The sequence below is a fragment of the Triticum urartu genome, chromosome 5 (genome assembly GCF_003073215.2).
Source record: "Triticum urartu cultivar G1812 chromosome 5, Tu2.1, whole genome shotgun sequence".
NCBI lineage: Eukaryota > Viridiplantae > Streptophyta > Magnoliopsida > Poales > Poaceae > Triticum > Triticum urartu.
Window position 1 is genome coordinate 606487932 of NC_053026.1, and position 13758 is coordinate 606501689.

The window sequence follows — 13758 nt, forward strand, 5'->3', positions numbered from 1 at the left end:
TGCTACAGAGCTCCCACTCACTTTCTTGTAAATACAGGCTTCTCCGAAAGTCTGTATAAAACCAAATGCTTTGATCACACTATCAAAGCGTTTATTCCAACTCCGAGAGGCTTGCACCAGTCCATAAATGGATCGCTGGAGTTTGCACACTTTGTTAGCTCCCTTTGGATCGACAAAACCTTCCGGTTGCATCATATACAACTCTTCTTCCAGAAATCCATTCAGGAATGCAGTTTTGACATCCATCTGCCGAATTTCATAATCATAAAATGCGGCTATTGCTAACATGATTCGGACAGACTTAAGCATCGCTACGGGTGAGAAGGTCTCATCGTAGTCAACCCCTTGAACTTGTCAAAAACCTTTTGCGACAAGTCGAGCTTTGTAGACAGTAACATTACCATCAGCATCAGTCTTCTTCTTGAAGATCCATTTATTCTCAATTGCTTGCCGATCATCGGGCAAGTCAACCAAAGTCCATACTTTGTTCTCATACATGGATCCCATCTCAGATTTCATGGCTTCAAGCCACTTTGTGGAATCTGGGCTCACCATCGCTTCTTCATAGTTCGTAGGTTCATCAAGATCTAGTAGCATGACTTCCAGAACAGGATTACCGTATCACTCTGGTCCGGATCTCGCTCTGGTCGATCTATGAGATTCAGTAGTATCTTGACCTGAAGTTTCATGATCAACATCATTAGCTTCCTCACTAATTGGTATAGATGTCGCAGAAACAGTTTTCTGTGATGTACTATTTTCCAATAAGGGAGCAGGTACAGTTACCTCGTCAAGTTCTACTTTCCTCCCACTCACTTCTTTCAAGAGAAACTCCTTCTCTAGAAAGGATCCATTCTTAGCAACGGATGTCTTGCCTTCGGATCTGTGATAGAAGGTGTACCCAACAGTCTCCTTTGGGTATCCTATGAAGAAACATTTCTCCGATTTGGGTTCGAGCTTATCAGGTTGAAGCTTTTTCACATAAGCATCGCAGCCCCAAACTTTAAGAAACGACAACTTTGGTTTCTTGCCAAACCATAGTTCATAAGGCGTCGTCTCAACGGATTTTGATGGTGCCCTATTTAACGTGAATGCGGCCGTCTGTAAAGCATAACCCCAAAACGATAGTGGTAAATCAGTAAGAGACATCATAGATCACACCATATCTAGTAAAGTACGATTACGACGTTCGGACACACCATTACGCTATGGTGTTCCGGGTGGCGTGAGTTGCGAAACTATTCCACAGTTTTTCAAATGTACACCAAACTCGTAACTCAAATATTCTCCTCCACGATCAGATCGTAGAAACTTTATTTTCTTGTTACGATGATTTTCAACTTCACTCTGAAATTCTTTGAACTTTTCAAATGTTTCAGACTTATGTTTCATTAAGTAGACATACCCATATCTGCTTAAATCATCTGTGAAGGTGAGAAAATAACGATATCCGCCATGAGCCTCAATATTCATCGGACCGCACACATCGGTATGTATGATTTCCAACAAATCTGTTGCTCTCTCCATAGTACCGGAGAAAGGTGTTTTGGTCATCTTGCCCATGAGGCACGGTTCGCAAGTACCAAGCGATTCATAATCAAGTGGTTCCAAAAGTCCATCAGTATGGAGTTTCTTCATGCGCTTTACACCGATATGACCTAAACGACAGTGCCACAAATAAGTTGCACTTTCATTATCAACTCTGCATCTTTTGGCTTCAACATTATGAATATGTGTATCACTACTGTCGAGATTTATCAAAAATAGACCACTCTTCAAAGGTGCATGACCATAAAAGATATTACTCATATAAATAGAACAACCATTATTCTCTGATTTAAATGAATAACCGTCTCGCATCAAACAAGATCCAGATATAATGTTCATGCTCAACGCTGGCACCAAATAACAATTATTTAGGTCTAATATTAATCCCGAAGGTAGATGTAGAGGTAGCGTGCCGACCGCGATCACATCGACTTGGGAACCGTTTCCCACGCGCATCGTCACCTCGTCCTTTGCTAGTGTCCGCTTATTCCGTAGTCCCTGTTTCGAGTTGCAAATATTAGCAACAGAACCAGTATCAAATACCCAGGTGCTACTGCGAGCTCTAGTAAGGTACACATCAATAACATGTATATCACATATACCTTTGTTCACCTTGTCATCCTTCTTATCCGCCAAATACTTGGGGCAGTTCCGCTTCCAGTGACCAGTCTGCTTGCAGTAGAAGCACTCAGTTTCAGGCTTAGGTCCAGACTTGGGTTTCTTCTCCTGAGCAGCAACTTGCTTGCCGTTTTTCTTGAAGTTCCCCTTCTTCTTCCCTTTGCCCTTTTTCTTGAAACTAGTGGTCTTGTTAACCATCAACACTTGACGCTCCTTCTTGATTTCTACCTCCGCAACTTTCAGCATCGATAAGAGCTCGGGAATAGTCTTGTTCATCCCTTGCATATTATAGTTCATCACGAAGCTCTTGTAGCTTGGTGGCAGTGATTGGAGAATTCTGTCAATGATGCAATCATCTGGAAGATTAACTCCCATCTGAATCAAGTGATTATTATACCCAGACATTTTGAGTATATGCTCACTGACAGAACTGTTCTCCTCCATCTTGCAGCTATAGAACTTATTGGAGACTTCATATCTCTCAATCCGGGCATTTGCTTGAAATATTAACTTCAACTCCTGGAACATCTCATATGCTCCATGACGTTCAAAACGTCGTTGAAGTCCCGATTCTAAGCCGTAAAGCATGGCACACTGAACTATCGAGTAGTCATCAGCTTTGCTCTGCCAGACGTTCATAACATCTGGTGTTGCTCCAGCAGCAGGCCTGGCACCCAGCGGTGCTTCCAGGATGTAATTCTTCTGAGCAGCAATGAGGATAATCCTCAAATTACGGACCCAGTCCGTGTAATTGCTACCATCATCTTTCAACTTTGCTTTCTCAAGGAATGCATTAAAATTCAACGGAACAACAGCACGAGCCATCTATCTACAATCAACATAAACAAGCAATATACTATCAGGTACTAAGTTCATGATAAGTTTAAGTTCAATTAATCATATTACTTAAGAACTCCCACTTAGATAGACATCCCTCTAATCCTCTAAGTGATCACGTGATCCAAATCAACTAAACCATAACCGATCATCACGTGAGATGGAGTAGTTTTCAATGGTGAACATCGTTATGTTGATCATATCTACTATATGATTCACGTTCGACCTTTCGGTCTCCGTGTTCCGAGGCCATATCTGCATATGCTAGGCTCGTCAACCTGAGTATTCTGTGTGTGCAAAACTGGCTTGCACCCGTTGTAGATGGACATAGAGCTTATCACACCCAATCATCACGTGGTGTCTGGGCACGACGAACTTTGGCAACGGTGCATACTCAGGGAGAACACTTCTTGATAATTTAGTGAGAGATCATCTTATAATGCTACCGTCAATCAAAGCAAGATAAGATGCATAAAAGGATAAACATCACATGCAATCAATATAAGTGATATGATATGGCCATCATCATCTTGTGCTTGTGATCTCCATCTTCGAAGCACCGTCATGATCACCATCGTCACCGGCGCGACACCTTGATCTCCATCGCAGCATCGTTGTCGTCTCGCCAATCTTATGCTTCCATGACTATCACTACCGCTTAGTAATAAAGTAAAGCATTACATCGCGATTTCATTGCATACAATAAAGCGACAACCATATGGCTCCTGCCAGTTGCCGATAACTCGGTTACAAAACATGATCATCTCATACAATAAAATTCAGCATCATGTCTTGACCATATCACATCACAACATGCCCTGCAAAAACAAGTTAGACGTCCTCTACTTTGTTGTTGCAAGTTTTACGTGGCTGCTACGGGCTTAAGTAAGAACCAATCTCACCTACGCATCAAAACCACAACGATAGTTTGTCAAATAGACCCCGTTTTAACCTTCGCAAGGACCGGGCGTAGCCACACTCGGTTCAGCTAAAGTTGGAGAGACAGTCGCCCGCAAGCCACCTGTGTGCAAAGCACGTCGGGGGAACAGGTCTCGCGTAAGCGTACGCGTAATGTTGGTCCGGGTCGTCTCGTCCAACAATACCGCCGAACCAAAGTATGACATGCTGGTAGGCAGTATGACTTATATCGCCCACAACTCACTTGTGTTCTACTCGTGCATATAACATCAACATAAATAACCTAGGCTCTGATACCACTGATGGGTTTCGTAGTAATTTCAAAAAATTTCCTACACACACGCAAGATCATGTGATGCATAGCAACGAGAGGGGAGAGTGTTGTCTACGTACCCACGCAGACCGACTGCGGAAGTGTTGACGCAACATAGAGGAAGTAGTCGTACGTCTTCACGATCCAACCGATCAAGCACCGAAACTACGACACCTCCGAGTTCGAGCACACGTTCAGCTCGATGACGATCCCCGGACTCCGATCCAGCAAAGTGTCGGGGAAGAGTTCCGTCAGCACGACGGCGTGGTGACGATCTTGATGTACTACAGCAGCAGGGCTTCGCCTAAACTCCGCTACAGTATTATCGAGGATTATGGTGGCTGGGGCACCGCACACGGCTAAGGAATAGATCATGTGGATCAACTTGTGTGTTCTTAGGGTGTCTCTACCTCAGTATATAAAGGACCAAAGGGGGGAGGCTGGCCGGCCACAAGGGGCGCGCCAGGAGAGTCCTACTCCCTCCGGGAGTAGGATTCCCCCCTCCCAATCCTAGTTGGAATAGGATTCCTCGGGGGGGGGGGGAAGAGAGAGAGGGGGCCGGCCACCTCTCCTAGTCCTAATAGGACTAGGGGAGGGGGGAGGTGCGCAGCCCACCTTGGGCTGCCCCTTTCTCCTTTCCACTAAAGCCCACTAAGGCCCATATGGTTCCTGGGGGGTTCCGGTAACCTCCCGGTACTCCGGTAAAATCCGGATTTCACCCGGAACACTTCCGATATCCAAACATAGGCATCCAATATATCAATATTTATGTCTCAACCATTTCGAGACTCCTCGTCATGTCCGTGATCACATCCGGGACTCCGAACTAACTTCGGTACATCAAAATGCATAAACTCATAATATAACTGTCATTGTAACCTTAGGCGTGCGGACCCTACGGGTTCGAGAACAATGTAGACATGACCGAGACATGTCTCCGGTCAATAACCAATAGCGGGACCTGGATGCCCATATTGGCTCCTACATATTCTACGAAGATCTTTATCGGTCAGACCGCATAACAACATACGTTGTTCCCTTTGTCATCGGTATGTTACTTGCCCGAGATTCGATCGTCGGTATCCAATTGAAGGAAATATGCCCTAGAGGCAATAATAAAGTTATTATTTATTTCCTTATAATCATGATAAATGTTTATTATTCATGCTAGAATTGTATTAACCGGAAACATAATACATGTGTGAATACATAGACAAACAAAGTGTCACTAGTATGCCTCTACTTGACTAGCTCGTTAATCAAAGATGGTTATGTTTCCTAACCATGAACAATGAGTTGTTATTTGATTAACGAGGTCACATCATTAGTTGAATGATCTGATTGACATGACCCATTCCATTAGCTTAGCACACGATCGTTTAGTATGTTGCTACTGCTTTCTTCATGACTTATACATGTTCCTATGACTATGAGATTATGCAACTCCCGTTTGCCTGAGGAACACTTTGGGTGCTACCAAATGTCAAAACGTAACTGAGTGATTATAAAGGAGCATTACAGGTGTCTCCAAAGGTAGATATTGGGTTGGCGTATTTCGAGATTAGGATTTGTCACTCCGATTGTCGGAGAGGTATCTCTGGGCCCTCTCGGTAATACACATCACATAAAGCCTTGCAAGCATTACAACTAATATGGTAGTTGTGAGATGATTTATTACGGAACGAGTAAAGAGACTTGCCGGTAACGAGATTGAACTAGGTATTGGATACCGACGATCGAATCTTGGGCAAGTAACATACCGATGACAAAGGGAACAACGTATGTTGTTATGCGGTCTGACCGATAAAGATCTTCGTAGAATATGTAGGAGCCAATATGGGCATCCAGGTCCCGCTATTGGTTATTGACCGGAGACGTGTCTCGGTCATGTCTACATTGTTCTCGAACCCTTAGGGTCCGCACGCTTAAGGTTACGATGACAGTTATATTATGAGTTTATGCATTTTGATGTACCGAAGGTTGTTCGGAGTCCCGGATGTGATCACGGACATGACGAGGAGTCTCGAAATGGTCGAGACATAAAGATTGATATATTGGAAGCCTATATTTGGATATCGGAAGTGTTCCGGGTGAAATCGGGATTTTACCGGGTTACCGGGAGGGTTACCGGAAACCCCCGGGAGCTAAATGGGCCATAGTGGGCCTTAGTGGAAAAGAGAAGGGGATGCCCTAGATGGGCTGCGCGCCTCCCCCCTTCCCCTAGTCCTATTAGGACTAGGAGAGGTGGCCGGCCCCCTCCTCCTCTTTTCCCCTCCGAGGAATCCTAGTTGGACTAGGATTGGAGGGGGAATCCTACTCCCAGAGGGAGTAGGACTCTCCTGCGCCTCCTCCCTTGGCCGGCCAGCCTCCCCTCCTCTCCTCCTTTATATACGGAGGCAGGGGGCACCTCTAGACACACAAGTTGATCCACGTGATCTATTCCTTAGCCGTGTGCGGTGCCCCCTGCCACCATATACCTCGATAATACTGTAGCGGAGTTTAGGCGAAGCCCCTGCTGCTGTAGTTCATCAAGATCGTCACCACGCCGTCGTGCTGACGGAACTCTTCCCCGACACTTTGCTGGATCGGAGTCCGGGGATCGTCATCGAGCTGAACGTGTGCTCGAACTCGGAGGTGCCGTAGTTTCGGTGCTTGATCGGTTGGATCGTTAAGACGTACGACTACTTCCTCTATGTCGTGTTATCGCTTCCGCAGTCGGTCTGCATTGGGTACGTAGACAACACTCTCCCCCTCGTTGCTATGCATCACATGATCTTGCGTGAGCGTAGGAATTTTTTTTGAAATTACTACGAAACCCAACACCAATACCTAGTTCAATCTCGTTACCAGCAAGTCTCTTTACTCGTTCCGTAATACATCATCCCGCAACTAACTCATTAGTTGCAATGCTTGCAAGGCTTAAGTGATGTGCATTACCGAGAGGGCCCAGAGATACCTCTCCGACAATCAGAGTGACAAATCCTAATCTCGAAATACGCCAACCCAACATGTACCTTTGGAGACACCTGTAGAGCACCTTTATAATCACCCAGTTACGTTGTGACGTTTGGTAGCACACAAAGTGTTCCTCCGGCAAACGGAGTTGCATAATCTCATAGTCATAGGAACATGTATAAGTCATGAAGAAAAGCAATAGCAACATACTAAACGATCGGGTGCTAAGCTAATGGAATGGGTCATGTCAATCAGATCATTCAACTAATGATGTGACCTCGTTAATCAAATAACAACTCATTGTTCATGGTTAGGAAACATAACCATCTTTGATTAACGAGCTAGTTAAGTAGAGGCATACTAGTGACACTTTGTTTGTCTATGTATTCACACATGTATTATGTTTCCGATTAATACAATTCTAGCATGAATAATAAACATTTATCATGATTATAAGGAAATAAATAATAAGTTTATTATTGCCTCTAGGGCATATTTCCTTCAGCAACAACCAGGAGAGACCCTGCAGAAGTACATTCAGCGCTTCAATAGTGCACGGATCAAGATCCCCAAGGTGACCGACGAGGCCATCATCTCTGCATTCTCTGATGGCATCCGCGATGTCAAGATGAAGGAAGAGTTGTGCACGACCCTGGAGCTGTTCAACATCACGACCAAGTGTGCTAGAGCCGAGGAGCGGCGCCTCTCCCTCCTCGAGCTCCCTGCTACAGACCCAGAGGAGAAGAAAGCCAAGGCCAAGGATGTGAAGCGCAAGGGAGCAGTCGTGCTCGCAGCAGAACCAGACACCAAGCATGGCAGAGATCAACCAGAGTCACCAAGGGCAACCGCCCATTCTGCACCTTCCACAACCTGAACACCCACAACACCAACGACTGTCAAGAGCTCAGAGCCATTCGTGAAGGATGCTTCGGTCGACGCCCCGAGCGCGGCGACCGGGGCTACGACCGAGGAGGAGGACGTGGTGGCGGACGCTGGGACGACCGTGGCCCGCGCCAGGAGTGGCGCGACCGGCCTCGTGAGGACCACTGGCAGGATCAGCCTCGCGAGGACGCTTGGAGGGATCAACCTCATGAGGATCGTCCTCAAGGCAATGCTGGACTCCCTCCGCTGCCGCCACCGCCAAGAAGGAATGTCGAACACCATCAAGACGAGGGGGTTGGGGGCTTCCAGGAACCGCGTGCTATCGCCTACATCTTGGGCGGAGCCCAGGCCCCAGCCTCACAGCGTATCTTCAAGCAGTTTGCTCGTGAAGTGAATGCATTCCTCCCCAAGCTCGAAGCCACATGCCCGCTCAGATGGTCCCAGTGCCCCATCACGTTCAGCTCAGCAGATCAGCTCAAGTGCGCAGCTACCGCTGGCGCCCTTCCGATGCTTTGCTCTCTAGTCATCAGCAACGTGCAAGTTACCAAGACCCTCATCGATGGCGGCGCAGGGCTCAACGTCATGTCCGTCGACACGTTCGACAGCCTCCAAGTACCGTATGACTAGCTTCAGCCTATCAAGCCTTTCTCAGGAGTGACCGACGGTTCCACCACACCTATAGGGCAGGTCCGCCTCCCTGTCACCTTCGGGGAACGCAAGAACTACCGCACCGATCTCATCGACTTTGACGTTGCGCACATCCGTATGCCGTACAATGCCATCCGGGTACCCAGCCCTGGCGAAGTTCATGGCGGTGACCCATCATGGCTACAATGTCCTCAAGATGCCGGGAAGCGGCGGGATCATCATGGTCCCATGTGAAGAAAGAGATGCGGTGTGCTCCCTCGAGCGTGCCTTCCAAGCTACAGCAATCGACAACCCCGACAGCAAGAGCGAGGGCCCTCCCGAGGCCATCCCCCAAGAAGAAGAAGTAGTTGCGCCATGCAGGACCTCAGGAGGGTAGCGTCACAGCATGAGCCTCGTCAGGATCGACGCCCGCTCCAAAGGCTCCCCCCTCCATCGCATAGGAAGGCACGCCCAGCGCCCTCCTCGGGCAGGGCTCGGGGATTTCTTCTGGAAGGTCTCAGACCTTGCCCACATCACGAGGGAGGCGCTTTGGCACCACCTGGAAGCGTGCTTCACGGCATATTTCCCTCGGGAGGGCACAGGGCAAGGATCGCCCACCGTTCAGGAGTTTATCACCAAGACCACCCAGGAATTGCAAGACACAAGGGCCATGCGCGGCGACCGCCGCTCACGAGGTGCAGCTTCCCATCCAGGCGAGGATGCCGGGATGCGCGTCAGCATCGACGTTCCAGGGCTCAACAGGTCCGCTTCTCAGGAGCTTTTCTGGCCTTCGCTCGTGGGATGCTGCGAGGGCCCACCGCACAGCTACATTCACATGCCCTTCGGCCTGCCGAGTGTGTCGTCCGCCCACCAGCGCAACTCGTGGCGCGTTCTAATGGCTCAGGAGGCTAGGCACCACGCCGTCCTGATGGAGATGAGACGGTCCTCAAGGAACCACCTGAGCCCCCAGAGCCTCCTGAGGCTCAGGGCCCCTGTGGCTCGTGAGGAGCAACCCCTTCACTGCACACCTTCAGCTGCCCCAACTCTCCTTCGTCAACATAACCAGGTGACGTTTTCCAAGTTCATTCAGCTGGGAGCACCCCTCGGGCTGCATCATTCCCAGGTCGCGTGGGTTCGTCCCTGTGGCATGTATCCCTTTTTTATGTTTTTAGCTTACCTTGTTGGGAGCGCTCCTCGGGCTGCATCATCCCCAAGCCGCTCGGGCCTGACCCAGTGGCATGTATCTCCCATGCACTTATTTAAGCCAGCTACTCTCATGTTTGATCTACCTATGATTACTACTTGCTCGATCGCCACCCATCATGGGGACCGCGCGCCGGCCTTCTTTCTTCAGGACCCTTCGCGTGAGTAAATTGAACATGGCGTCTGTGCTCGGGTCCGTCCCTGTAGCGTCAATAAATCCAACGGCTGAGCTCTGTCTGGCGGGCCGGCCCCGTTTACGTCACCTCCTGGGGGCCGTTGGTGCTTGGCTTTCTCACGTGATAACCTCGGGAGATTCGTTCGGCGCAGGTTGTCTGACCACCTCGCAGGACAAGCACAACAAACAAGAACCAAGACCAGGCGCAACCCGCCTTGAGGTAGGGCCCTGTGAGTCCCGCGCTGGCTCACGAGTGCCCAGATACACCTCATCTAGCCCTGCCGTGCAAGCCACGTGTCACGGCGGGGCTGTACACGCCCCGGGGGCTCTCCGCAGAGGGAGCCCCCCTCCCACGCACAAGTGGAAGCACCATGCTCCGCGCTGGCCGTCGACACTGCCGAGGAGCGGCTATGCCCGTGCACAAGCGGAAGCACTATGCTCCACGCTGGTGATAAACAACTGAGGGCGGCTTCACTGTCGTACCAACCTCAGGGAGCCACAGAGCTCAACGTCCGGCCTCACCGCAACGCCTCCCCTCGGGAAAGCCGCGCGAGGGGGCTGGGCATGGGGGCTGCACTCGGGTCACGCCCAAGTGTACGCCACCCAGCCAGGTCTCCTGAACCTGGTCGTCGCACGCCCCTCCCGAGCCGGGTCTCGGCGAGAGCAAATTTATAGAGAATATTTGCGCTTCAAGGGGGACTCCTAAGCATCGCGACTCATGAGCCTAACTGGTCACGTAGCCCCTCACACCTTGGTCCGTCCTGGTCTCCGGTCGGTCCAACAGCGGTTGAGGTATGTGCGGGGCCAGGCTCTGCCGACGTAGAACATTAACCTATCCTCGCGTACTCTCCCTGTAAGCTGTTTGCTCTTCAAGGGGGATTCCTGAGCATCGCGACTCAGGAGCCTAACTGGTCACGTAGCCCCTCACTCCTTGGCCCGTCCTGGTCTCTGGTCAGCCCAACGACGGTTGAGGTATGCACGGGGACAAGCTCTGCCGACGCAGAACACAAAGCAAATAGGAAGAAAATCGCAAAATCTCAAAGCAAATATTACAAGACATATTGTTCTCACAATATCAAATGAAAGTTTAACGCCTCCACGAGGCCTGATGCATATTGCAGGAATAAAACAGGAAAGCAGCCGCAGGTCACCCCTGGACACCGCCATCTGCAGCATCGGTGGCATCGCCGGTCGAGGGAGCGAGGATGAAGCCGCAGAACTTCTTCAGCAGGGCCTCCACCCGACCTTTCACGGCTGCGGCAGCGGCCGCACAACGTTCATCAGCCACAGGCTCCAGCAGCTCGTCGAGACGAGCATTGGGGTCGCGAAGGTACAGATGGCTGAAGACACGCGTCAGCGCAGCTGAAGAAAGGACACGAGCCTCTGCCTCAGCCATGGGACCGATGCCCTCCACGACTTCCTCAAGTGCCTTCACCAAGTGGGGAAGCAGCTGAGCAGGGCCATCCTCGTCGGTGGTCAGCGGCTTCTCCGGGCCCTTCTCGTACAATGACTTCAGCGTCGCGCTGGACCTCTTCTCAAGAAGCGAGAAGGCCTCGCGGTCTTCGGCCAGCACCTTCGCCTTGGCGTCGAGCTCGGCCTCCCTCATCTTCGCCTTCTGCTCCAGTTCCTCCAGTCGGCTGCGCTCCGCGACCTGCGCCTTCGTCAGCTCCCCCAGCTCGGCGTCGCGGCCCTTGATGGCGTCCTCCCGAGCCTTCATCTCCTTCCCCTTCGCTTCGTGGTCGCGTGCTTCCTTTGCGCGCTCGTCGCGCAGCCTCTTCAGCTCGCCCTCTAGCTCTCGGCAGCGGTCACGGGCGGCCTCGGCGTCCTTCTGCGCCACCTCACGATCGACCGCAGCTCTAGCGGCGGCCTGCTTCTCCTTCTCGGAGGCCGCAGCGGCCTGGCTCAGCGACACTCGAATGGCCGAGTCGGAGTGAAGCCAGCCTGAGGCCAGCTCCAGGCGCCCGGCCACTAGGTGCGGGTCCGCACCCAGGAGGTCTTCCTGCAGCTTGGCCATCCCCGAGAAGACACGCTCCAAGGATACGAAGGGAGCGGAAGAATTTGGGGCCAGAGGCGCAGCAGAAGAAGGAGGCGACGTCGTTACCAGAACCTGGAAGATCGAGGGCTCCGGACCCTTTGGGACCTCATCAGCAGAGCCGGGTGCCGGCATTTCCGGAGCCAGCGGGGCCACGGAGGCTGGTTCATCATGCCGATGCTCCTCTTGGCCTCGCAAGGGCGACCGGGCTGGGGAGGTGCGGGTACTGTCGCCTCTCTTCTACGAAGAGGGGGGCACGACCGCGGCATCCCCCTTCCTCTTCTTCACTGAAGACACCAGCCTGATCAAACCAAAGGCAAATGTCAGAAAATAGCAAGTACAAGTAGGAACAAGACGAAGCTCGAAGCACTTACTGATCCACTGCGACATAGTCCACCTTCAGCTTGGTAAGCCTGAAACCCGAAAGCGTCGGGGCCTGAGGAATGGGCACACGGGCTCCCGGGGTAGAGGACGGCGCAGCAGAAGGACCGGAGCCAGCCCCAGGAGGTACCAAGTCGGAGGCAGCATCTCGAGAGACCAGCGACGATATACCCCTTGTCGGGATGAGGGGCAGCTCCCTCACCTCCTGGCGGGCGTCGACCTCGGCGTCGTCTGGTACAGCGCGGAGGATGTCGGCCTTGCTCAAGGGGGAGTTCTCCCACATCCCCTCGGGAGTCTCCTCCGAGTCCTCCTCCCTCTCTTCCTCCCCGCGGGACTCGTCGAAAGACACCTCCACCGGCTTCGGCGTCGCAGAGGCCCCAGCGAGCGCCGGCGGTACCAGCCCGCGCGCGTCGAAGGTCGGCCTGGAGGCAACAAATTTCTCCCGGTCCTTGCGATGGAACAAAGGAACAAAGGCGCTCGGCGGGTACTCTTGGTTATCCCCAACCAAGAGGGGCAGAACTGCAGTCAGCTCGTCATCAGGCAAGGCCACCGGGCTTAGACGAACCTTGTCTTCTTCATCTCCAAGCTTCCACAAAGGGCGCGCGCGCCTGAAGTGGAGCAACGTGCAGCGTCAAGAATTCCTTCAGGAGCATGGCCCCCGTCACCTTGGCCGCCTTCGCATTGCCCGGCTTCAAATCGATTTTCATCTGCTCCAACACCGACGAAGACCGCTCGTCGGCGAGCTCTACACGAGACCACCCCTTGTCAGACCGGGCACCTTCCTCGGCAGTTCCAAGCGTGGATGGATGCACTTGGCACTCATCATGACCCATTTGGCCCTGATGTTGTCAACCCTCTTCCCGGTGTTCGAGATAGAGTTGGCCTGGCCGGCCGCGATGAAGTTGGTGCACCCGGAGATGTGGCCGTCGGTGAGGCAGAGGAAGAAGAAGTGGCGCAGCAGTGCCACAGACAGCATCACGCCCAGGTATGCCTCGCAATAATAGGCGAAGATAGACAAGAGGAGAATGGAGTTGGGATGGAGATGCAGCGCCTGCAACCCGAAGTGGTTAAGGACCTCAAAAAAGAAATCGGAAAAGGGGGGAACCAACCCGGCGGCGATGCTGCTCGTGAAGAAAGGGAAGAAGGTGCTTCCCTCAGGCTCCGGCTCGTCGGAGGCAAGCCGGAGCTCCGTCTTCCCCCTCTCGTTGCTCTCCCCCGCCGTCAGCAAGCGCGTAGTGGCTAGGTTCTTCTTTGTGACATTGGGCGCAT